Here is a 9,997-nt window from a genome sequence, read left to right on the forward strand (position 1 = left end):
GGAGGCACGCCGGCGGGATACCATCTCCCGGATCCCTCCATTCCGCAATCCCGCTAAACGGCTCAGGAGTCTGCGCCAAATGGAGGAGGAGACCCAGGGCCTGCTTCGCCAAGCTACTGCGGCCATCCGAGAGCCACCCAGTGAAGTTGAGGGGTTCGCAGCGCTCATTGCAGCCAAGCTCTACAATCTGGAGCAGAGCCAGCGTGTGCGCTGCGAACAACTCATCTTCAAAGCCATAAGCATGGCATCCCTGGGGCAGCTCGATGACGACACCGACATTGTGCGGATTGCTCCTCCTGTCCTTGCTGCTCCTCCTGCTCCTGCTCCTCCTCTTCATGAGGCTGCTCTGGCTCCTGGCACTTCATCTCTTCCAGGAACCCAGCCCCCAAGGACTCGGGCTACAGGGAAGACTGCAGGGAAGGCTGCTGGGAAGAAAAAGCCCAAAAAATAAAACGGTGCCCCTGATGGAATTTTAATGTTGACTCACAGGCTGAATTGGTGGCTTCGGGGACCCTTGTTTTCAGCAAAGTTCAAGCACGCTCTAAAGTGCTGCCTTCCTTGGCATCTTTGTTTTTATTATGTTGTGTTTTTGGGTTGTCACCATTTTTTTTGTCAATTTTTGGGCAGAATAAATGCAATTTTAATTTTTCAGCCAAATTTGACCATGTTTCTTTTTTGTAGATTTGAGAGATCATTAGTGAGTGGGCAGACCCATTCCCGAAAAGTTCTTGGAAACATTAACAAGGTCAAAAAACATGCTTGTTCCACAAAAAATTATGTTGTTGCAGCCACTTCACACACTCCCAAATCAACACAAAATAGAGATTTCAAATAAAATTGGTGACAATCCAAAAAAAAAAAAGGTTGCCCAATATATATATTTAAAATTTTAAAGATGGAAGATACAACTAAATAACAGAAAACAAACATAAACATTATCAAACAAGAAAGAAACTAATTAAAAGCTTGTCATAACTATGTAACAAGATCAGCCGCAACAAACGTCCATTTCTGGGTAGCAGTTAAAAGCAGGGGTTAAAGAAGCGCTTTCTTTTCTTGTATATAAGCTGAAAAAGACCTTAACGAATGTGCTTATTCCATTCTGAACAGTCGTTTTACATGAATGAGCACTGCCGTCTCCTAACTTGCTTCTGAGCATGCGTGTGCTTAAAACGACGTTTTTACATACACACGGTCAATGTTTAGAACACAGAAAGCGACGTCGGCCAAAAACGACACATAAAATTGAAGCATGCTTCAATTTTTTTAGGTCGTTTTTTAGAAGACATAAAACGACGTTTTTGCCCACACACGATCAATTAAATTGACGTTTTTCAAAACTTCGTTTTTTTTCATCGCAGAAAGTGATGGTGTGTACGCGGCATTAGTCTTAATACTTACTATGAAGTGCTGAAAAAACCTCATGTGTTTTTCTATTTGCTTCCTCCTCATCCACATCCAGGTCCAATGTTAGGCATGCATGTGCGACGTGACGTCACTAAATTGCAACTGAAAAAAAATGAGAGAGGGATATAAATTAGCAGAAACAATTAATGGAATGATGGAAGGTGAGTAAAGGAAAATTGATAAGCCACTCACGTGTTTGAGGGTGCCACAGGCAACATACTTTACCAGGATTAAATCCATAGTGTGGTGAGATGTCTTCCAAACGTGAACTGTAATATTTCTTCTTTGAGGGCAGGTGGCAGCAGTCTGCACTGCAGCAAGAGTGCAGTAGGAGGAGAGCCCCAGTATTGCGAGCCGTGGAGTAGGTTTCTTTATGGAATGCTAGCTTTTTTTTTTTTTTGTGGCTTAAAGCGGTTCTCCACCCTAATTACAACCTTGCCCCTTTTATATTTTCGTCCTAAAATATGTTAAAAACCGATGTTTTTAATTAATATAAATGTACATTACCTCTGTAATTGAAGAGGCTTCCGGTCTCCAACGTTGCGGGAATAATACGGGCATTCCGTCACTTCCCGTTTGCAGCAGTGCACTCTGGGAGCTAATATGCCTAGCTCCCTTTCTTTAATGCGCAGCCGTAATGTAAAATATCGCGGGATTTCGTATGCAGGAAGTGACGTCCGAGATAAACAAAGGAAGGAGGGCGGGCTTCTCAAAAACCTCCATTACAGCAAGGCTAAGGCAGTGTAACGTGAGGCAAGGATACCAGAACGTTATCATCTACTTACAAGGTAAGTGTAAAATTACTAACCATTTTGATTGTATTTTTTAGACTAAAACGGTGTATGTAATGTTATTTGTAAGTGCGTTCTAAACCTTATTTTTTTTTTTTTTAAATACAGTTTATCCCACATGCATAATAATCGTTTGCTTTAACTGTTAGGTATATCTAATCTCTTTCTTCTTAAACCGTCATAATTTTTTATGTTTGTAAATGTAAATTCGAATTACTGTGTGTGTGTGTGTTTTTTTTTGTGTGCGGGGGGGTTCTGTGTGTGTGTGTGTGTGTGGGGGGGGGGGGTTCTGTGTGTGTGTGGGGTTTTTTTTTTTTTTCCTGTGTGGGTTTTTTTTTTCGTGTGTGTGTGTGTGTGTGTGTTTTCTGTGTGTGTGTGGGTTTTTTTCCTGTGTGTGTGTGTGTGTGGGGGGGATTTTTTTTCTGTGTGTGTGGGTTTTTTTTCTGTGTGTGTGGGGTTTATTTTTTTCTGTGTGTGTGTGGTTTTTTTTTTCTGTGTGTGTGTTTTTTTTGTGGGGGGGGGGGGGGGTTTTGTGTGTGTGTGTTTTTTTCTGTGTGTGGCTTTTTTTTTCTGTGTGTGGGGGGATTTTTTTCTGTGTGTGTGGGAGGGATTTTTTCTGTGTGTGTGGGGGGGATTTTTTTCTGTGTGTGTGGGGGGGATTTTTTTCTGTGTGTGTGGGGATTTTTTTTCTGTGTGTGTGTGTTTTTTTCTGTGTGTGGCTTTTTTTTCTGTGTGTGGGGGGATTTTTTTCTGTGTGTGTGGGAGGGATTTTTTTCTGTGTGTGTGGGGGGGATTTTTTTCTGTGTGTGTGGGGGGGATTTTTTTCTGTGTGTGTGGGGATTTTTTTTCTGTGTGTGTGTGGGGGGGATTTTTTTCTGTGTGTGTGGGGTTTATTTTTTTTTCTTCTGTGTGATTAATGGCAAGAAATAAAGCATTATATATTTTAAATTTATTATTTTTTTTAATACATATTTTTAGCATCTTAATAATAACATCACTCATTTAAAATTCTAAATTAATGGTTTGGTAATCAATATGGTTTTTTTTTTTTTTGTTTTTTTTTATTTATTTTTTTATTATATTTTTTTATATTTGATTATTATATTTTTATATATGGAAAAATTTGTATTATGAATATGTATATTTATTAAAAGTCATCATGATTACTATTTAAAAAAATGTAAATTCTTTTTTTAAGCTGAACTAAGATTGCAAAAAGCTAGTCGGAAGACATATTACGAAAACATTAGCGGTAGCAACGTAAAAGGTATGTTAGAAATATCTATTTAAAAAAATATTTTTGAAAATTACTCCATATAAAAAAAATTCGCTAACATGTCTGCTTTGCTAATTTTTTGTTACGATCTTTCTAATTAAAAAAAAAAATATTATCTAAAAGTTCATTTATCTTGCTAAATTGTTGATCTTCAACTTTCAAAACAGGTATGAATTTTCTGTGTATGTGTTTTTTTTTTAATAGATAGATCATACATATATGTGATATCTCTGTGATCGGCACTGTTATATATATATATATTTTTTTTTTTTTTATTGCACTGATATATAAATGAACTTGTTTGTTTCTGATTAATTTATATTTGTTTTTCCATAGAATGAACTGACAAGTGGATTTTGATTTTTCAAAACCATGCCCAAAAAAAAATCAAGGGTTATTTTATTTGTGTCAAATATATGTTTTTTTTGTGTATGTGTATTTTTTTTTTTATCTCATAACCACTCACTTCCACTCTGATCCTACACTTTAGCCCTTCTCTGTTCACCTGTATCCTCCTCTCTGTCCCCCTCTATCCCTTACAGCTAACATTATCTTTATTCTTTTGTATACATCTCTTCCACTGATCTCTCCCATCTTCCCACCCCCCCCTCTTCCACTGATCTCTCCCATCTTCCCACCCCCCCCCCCCTACTGTCTCTCTTCTCCTCCCCCTCTACTGTCTCTCTTCTCCTCCCCCTCTACTGTTATTCTATCCCCCCCCTCTACTGTTATTCTATTCCTCCCCCCTCTACTGTTATTCTATTCCCCCCCCCTCTACTGTTATTCTATTCCCCCCCCCCCCTCTACTGTTATTCTATCCCCCCCTCTACTGTTATTCTATCCCCCCCCCCCCTCTACTGTTATTCTATTCCTCCCCCCCTCTACTGTTATTCTATCCCCCCCTCTACTGTTATTCTATCCCCCCCCCCTCTACTGTTATTCTATCCCCCCCTCTACTGTCTTTCTATTCTCCCCCCCCCTCTATTGTTTTTTGATTTGTATTTATGACGATTGGTTTTAATTTTATTGAAACCATACAAATACTTGTTTGTTAGTAAAATGTTTTGTAATGTCTGTCTGCTTCTTCTCAAATTTTATTTTCATTTGTTTTTTTTCACTCAGCCTCTGTCTATGGCCCCCCTCTACTGTCTCTCTGTCCCCCCACTCTCCCATCACTCTATACCGTCTATCCCCTCTGTCTTTCAATCCCCCCCCACTACTTTCTTTCTATTCTCCCCCCCCTCTACTTTCTATTCTCCCTCCCCCCTCTACTTTCTATTCCCCCCCCCTCTACTTTCTATTCCCCCCCCCCCTCTACTTTCTATTCCCCCCTCTACTTTCTTTCTATTCTCCCCCCCTCTACTTACTTTCTTTCTATTCTCACCCCCCTTTACTGTCTTTCTATCCCCCCCCTCTACTTTCTATTCTCTCCCCCCCCTCTACTTTCTTTCTATTCTTCTCCCCCCCCTCTACTTTCTATTCTCCCCCCCCTCTACTTTCTTTCTATTCTTCTCCCCCCCCCCTCTACTTTCTTTCTATTCTTCTCCCCCCCCCTACTTTCTTTCTATTCTCCTCCCCCCCCTCTACTGTTATTATATCCCCCCCCCCCTCTACCATCTATCCTATTATCTCAAGAATTGTTTTATGACGATTGGTTTTAATTTTATTGAAACCATACAAATACTTGTTTGTTAGTAAAATGTTTTGTAATGTCTGTCTGCTTTTTCTCAAATTTTATTTTCTATTTTTTTTGTCATTCAGCCTCTGTCTATGGCCCCCCTCTACTGTCTCTCTGTCCCCCCACTCTCCCATCACTCTATACCGTCTATCCCCTCTGTCTTTCAATCCCCCCCACTACTTTCTTTCTATTCTCCCCCCCCCCGTCTACTGGTTTTCTATTCTCCCCCCTCTACTGTTATTCTATTTCCCCCAGCCCTCTACTTTCTATTCTCCCTCCCCCTCTACTTTCTATCTTTCCCCCCCCTCTACTTTCTATCTTTCCCCCCCCCTCTACTTTCTATCTTTCCCCCCCCCTCTACTTTCTATCTTTCCCCCCCCCTCTACTTTCTATCTTTCCCCCCCCTCTACTTTCTATCTTTCCCCCCCCCCTCTACTTTCTATCTTTCCCCCCCCCCCTCTACTTTCTATCTTTCCCCCCCCCCCTCTACTTTCTATCTTTCCCCCCCCCCTCTACTTTCTATCTTTCCCCCCCCCCCTCTACTTTCTATCTTCCCCCCCCCTCTACTTTCTATCTTCCCCCCCCCCCTCTACTTTCTATCTTTCCCCCCCCCCCCTCTACTTTCTATCTTTTCCCCCCCCTCTACTTTCTATCTTTCCCCCCCCTCTACTTTCTATCTTTCCCCCCCCTCTACTTTCTATCTTTTCCCCCCCCTCTACTTTCTATCTTTTCCCCCCCCTCTACTTTCTATCTTCCCCCCCCTCTACTTTCTATCTCCCCCCCCCTCTACTTTCTATCTCCCCCCCCTCTACTTTCTATCTTCCCCCCCCCTCTACTTTCTATCTTTGCCCCCCCTCTACTTTCTATCTTTGCCCCCCCCTCTACTTTCTATCTTTCCCCCCCCCTCTACTTTCTATCTTTCCCCCCCCCCCTCTACTTTCTATCTTTCCCCCCCCCCTCTACTTTCTATCTTTCCCCCCCCCTCTACTTTCTTTCTATTCTCCTCCCCCCCCCTCTACTGTTATTATATCCCCCCCCCCCTCTACCATCTATCCTATTATCTCAAGAATTGTTTTTTGATTTGTATTTATGACGATTGGTTTTAATTTTATTGAAACCATACAAATACTTGTTTGTTAGTAAAATGTTTTGTAATGTCTGTCTGCTTTTTCTCAAATTTTATTTTCTATTTTTTTGTCACTCAGCCTCTGTCTATGGCCCCCCTCTACTGTCTCTCTGTCCCCCCACTCTCCCATCACTCTATACCTCCCCCCCTACTGTCAATCTATCCCCTCTACTTTTTTCTTCGCCCTCTTTCACTTTTCTCTCGCCCTCCTTCACTTTTTCTCGCCCTCCTACACTTTTTTTCTCCCTCTTACACTTTTTCTCGCCCTCTTACACTTTTTTCCCCTCTTACACTTTAGTCTTCGCCCTCTTAAACTTTAGTCTTCGCCCTCTTACACTTTTATCTCTTTTTAATGAATATTGAACTTATCATGTATATTCTATTATAAATGCTATATTTATGATGTTTAATATAAATAAAAATATTTTTTGTAAAGTTAATTTTTGTTTTTATTTCTTTCTTTTATAATATTTTGTTTGAAATTGTTTTGAAAATTTTTATTTTTATATTTTATATTAACATATTGACCGAAAAATATTGACATTCAGGTGAAAAAAATACATTTTTTTTTTTAATTTAAGACTTATACTATTTTTTAAAAAATATTTAGTTTTAAAGTTAAATTTAATTTTGTAATTATAAAATTTCAGTATATGTACTTATAATACTTTTATGTCCAACAATTTATAATATGATTTATTATTCAGTATTTAGAAATGCTGTGCTGTTTTGCTCTAGTGTGCAAAAACCACATTGGTTCTAAGGAACTTGAGAAAGGTATAAAATATATTACCTTCCCAAAGGATAGTCAGAGGATCAGGATATGGCTAAGAAATGCAGGAATGGAGGATTCTATGATAGAAGAATACATTCCACTTATTCTAGATGACAAACGTAGCGATAATTACCGATTTTGTTCAGTGCACTTCATTGAAGAATCTTTTAGTGGCCAAGGAAAAAAGAGAAAAATAAAAGCAGATGCTGTGCCTACAATTTTTGATGAAACACTTATGATAAGATCTGCTGAAAATAAGTGGCAGAAAAAAACTTAACAGAATCAAAAATGCGATTATGAAGAGGGCTTCAACATTGTTAGAATGTAAATGTAATGTTGTAAAAGCCGATGCTTCCACACAAACTGCATTGTTTGATTTACCACTTGAGAGATCCGAGGAATCAACGTGCATAATTGCAAATGAGGAAATCATAATAAATGATCATGACTACATTTCAACAGAGATATCTGTAATGGGACCACCACTTGATGTGTCCACACCAATACTTCACGTAAAGTCCTCTACAACTCTTGGAGCAATGTCACCCTTATCGTTAGACAGTCCAGTGCCCAGACGAAAAAGAAAACTTGCCTATGAAGAAGATCCAAGTTTTCATGTATCTGATTGTGACACTCCGCAGAAAGGAGACGTGAGTCTCACCGTGAGTGTGGGCGACTCTCAACCTGAAACTCAACCTGAGCCACAACTGCCATACCCCTTGAATTTAGTGAAAGAGAAAAAATTCATAGTTTTTGAAAGCTGTCTAGATGAACTATTTTTTGAAAGGAGTTGTCCCAGCGAAGGCTGTGATGAAGATATTAAAAAAATAGAAAAGCAAACAGTAGGTACTATGGTAGTTGTGTACTCTACATGTGCCGCAGAACATCGACTGAAATTGTGGACAAGCCAGCCAAAAATCAAAAATTATGCAGCAGGTAACATTTTATTGGCAGGCGCAATCTGTGTGAGTGGATCTTTTATGGATCTTAATTCCAAAAAAATTGTTGGATTTTGAAATGGTGCAGGTGTCACAAACTACTTCATCTGTTGCAATGGAGAAATTTGGTTTTGAAAAATGTTTGGATCGAATAATTAGCAACCAATTAGATGTACAAATGATAGGAACAGATCGGCACACTGGCATACGTAAATTGTTGACAAGTGAAAAATACATCGGCACACTGGCATACGTAAATTGTTGACAAGTGAAAAATACAAACACATAAGGCACCAATTTGACCTTTGGCATTATGCCAAAAATTTAAGAAGAAAATTTAATCAAATTGCAAAAAATTGCAAAAAAAAGTGAATTATCGTCCAATTTTGAGTTGGATTTCCCCCATAGTGAATCATTTCTATTGGTGTGCTAGAGCTTGCGAAGGAAGCGAAGATCTTTTCAGAGAACTATGGCAATCTCTACTACACCATGTGAGAAATGTTCACGTATGGAAAGTTGGCGATGTCGAGCATAAATGCCGTCACGATGAAGTCAATGTGGACAACCCGACTGTTCCTTGGTTGAAAATAAATACACCTGCATATCATGGCTTATCCTCAATTGTTTTGGATGCTCAACTTGATAAGGACATGAAACACCTGACTTATTTTTGTCAGACAGGGGTGATAGAAACGTACCACAGTATGATTCTGAAATACCGTCCAAAAAGAATCCATTTTGGGATTGATTCGATGGAGGCCAGAACAAAATTGGCGGCATTGAGTCACAATCATAATGTGGTACGTAAACCAGCCCTGACTAGAAAGACAGATTAAAGTGGTGCAGAATATTTGGTCGAACGTAAAAACTTAGAGTTTCCCAGGGGTTGTAAAAAATGGATGGTCAGGAATTTCTATGAAAAAATTAACAATGACCACGCTTTTCTCATGCTTGCCGACATGTTGGCAATAGTTGCTGGAACCCTGACATGTTCTTGGCGAAGCCAAAAAACTGATATGCCCAAAAACCTTGCCTCATTGGAAAGGCCGGATAAAAGTGTCGCTGTGAAAGCACACATGACACGCTTTCCTACTGTGAAGAAATAATGTATTGATTGTTTTTTTACTTTTTTGTTTTTACATGTAATATAGATCCAACTGCTATATATATATATATATATATATATATATATATATATATATATATATATATATATATATATATATATATCAGTTGGATCTATATATATATATAATTTTTTTTTTTAATACATTGTAAATATGTTTTATAGTTATTGTTGGTTTGTCGTAAGTTCAATAAAGAGTTTGTTTAAAAAATGTTATGTTTTTGAAATATTCCGATTATAAAAAAATATATGAAATTTGTAAAACATTCATGTCTAAATAATTACAAAAATCTAGATTTGTTTTAAACATAAACATTTTTATTAGAAAAAATTGAATACAGTAATTTAAATTATTAAAAACCAAACAAAAATAAGAAACAATTAAAATTACATAATTAATGAAATGCCATCTCGGATGCATCATAGTGCTCCGTTTGGATCGGGAAAAACATTGCATACAACTTTTACAGCACAAGATGGGATCACCCTCCTGTTACCTTTCCCTAGATAACCATAGATACAGCATATATAGGTTCTATACGCTGGTTTTCTTAATCTCCTATAAAAAAATTACATATTATAAATATATATCAATATTGGATTAAAAAAAGAATAATATTTTAGCAAATATTATAATTTTATTAAAAGATTTACCCGTGGTTATCGGCATCTACCACTGGTCGTTCCTCTGTATGTAAAATAGTATTAATTAATCTCACATGATAATCTGAAGTTACTACTGAACGAAAAAAATCGGCTTCTGTGATGCAATTACTGCCGTCTGGTATGAAGCCTTGAACATCTGTAATTTGTTTGCAGCAAATAGATTCAACTTGTGTGGGCATTGCGATGCAACCGTCACATAAACACCAATTTGTGT

This window comes from Rana temporaria, chromosome 12 (assembly GCF_905171775.1).
Source record: "Rana temporaria chromosome 12, aRanTem1.1, whole genome shotgun sequence".
Lineage (NCBI taxonomy): Eukaryota > Metazoa > Chordata > Amphibia > Anura > Ranidae > Rana > Rana temporaria.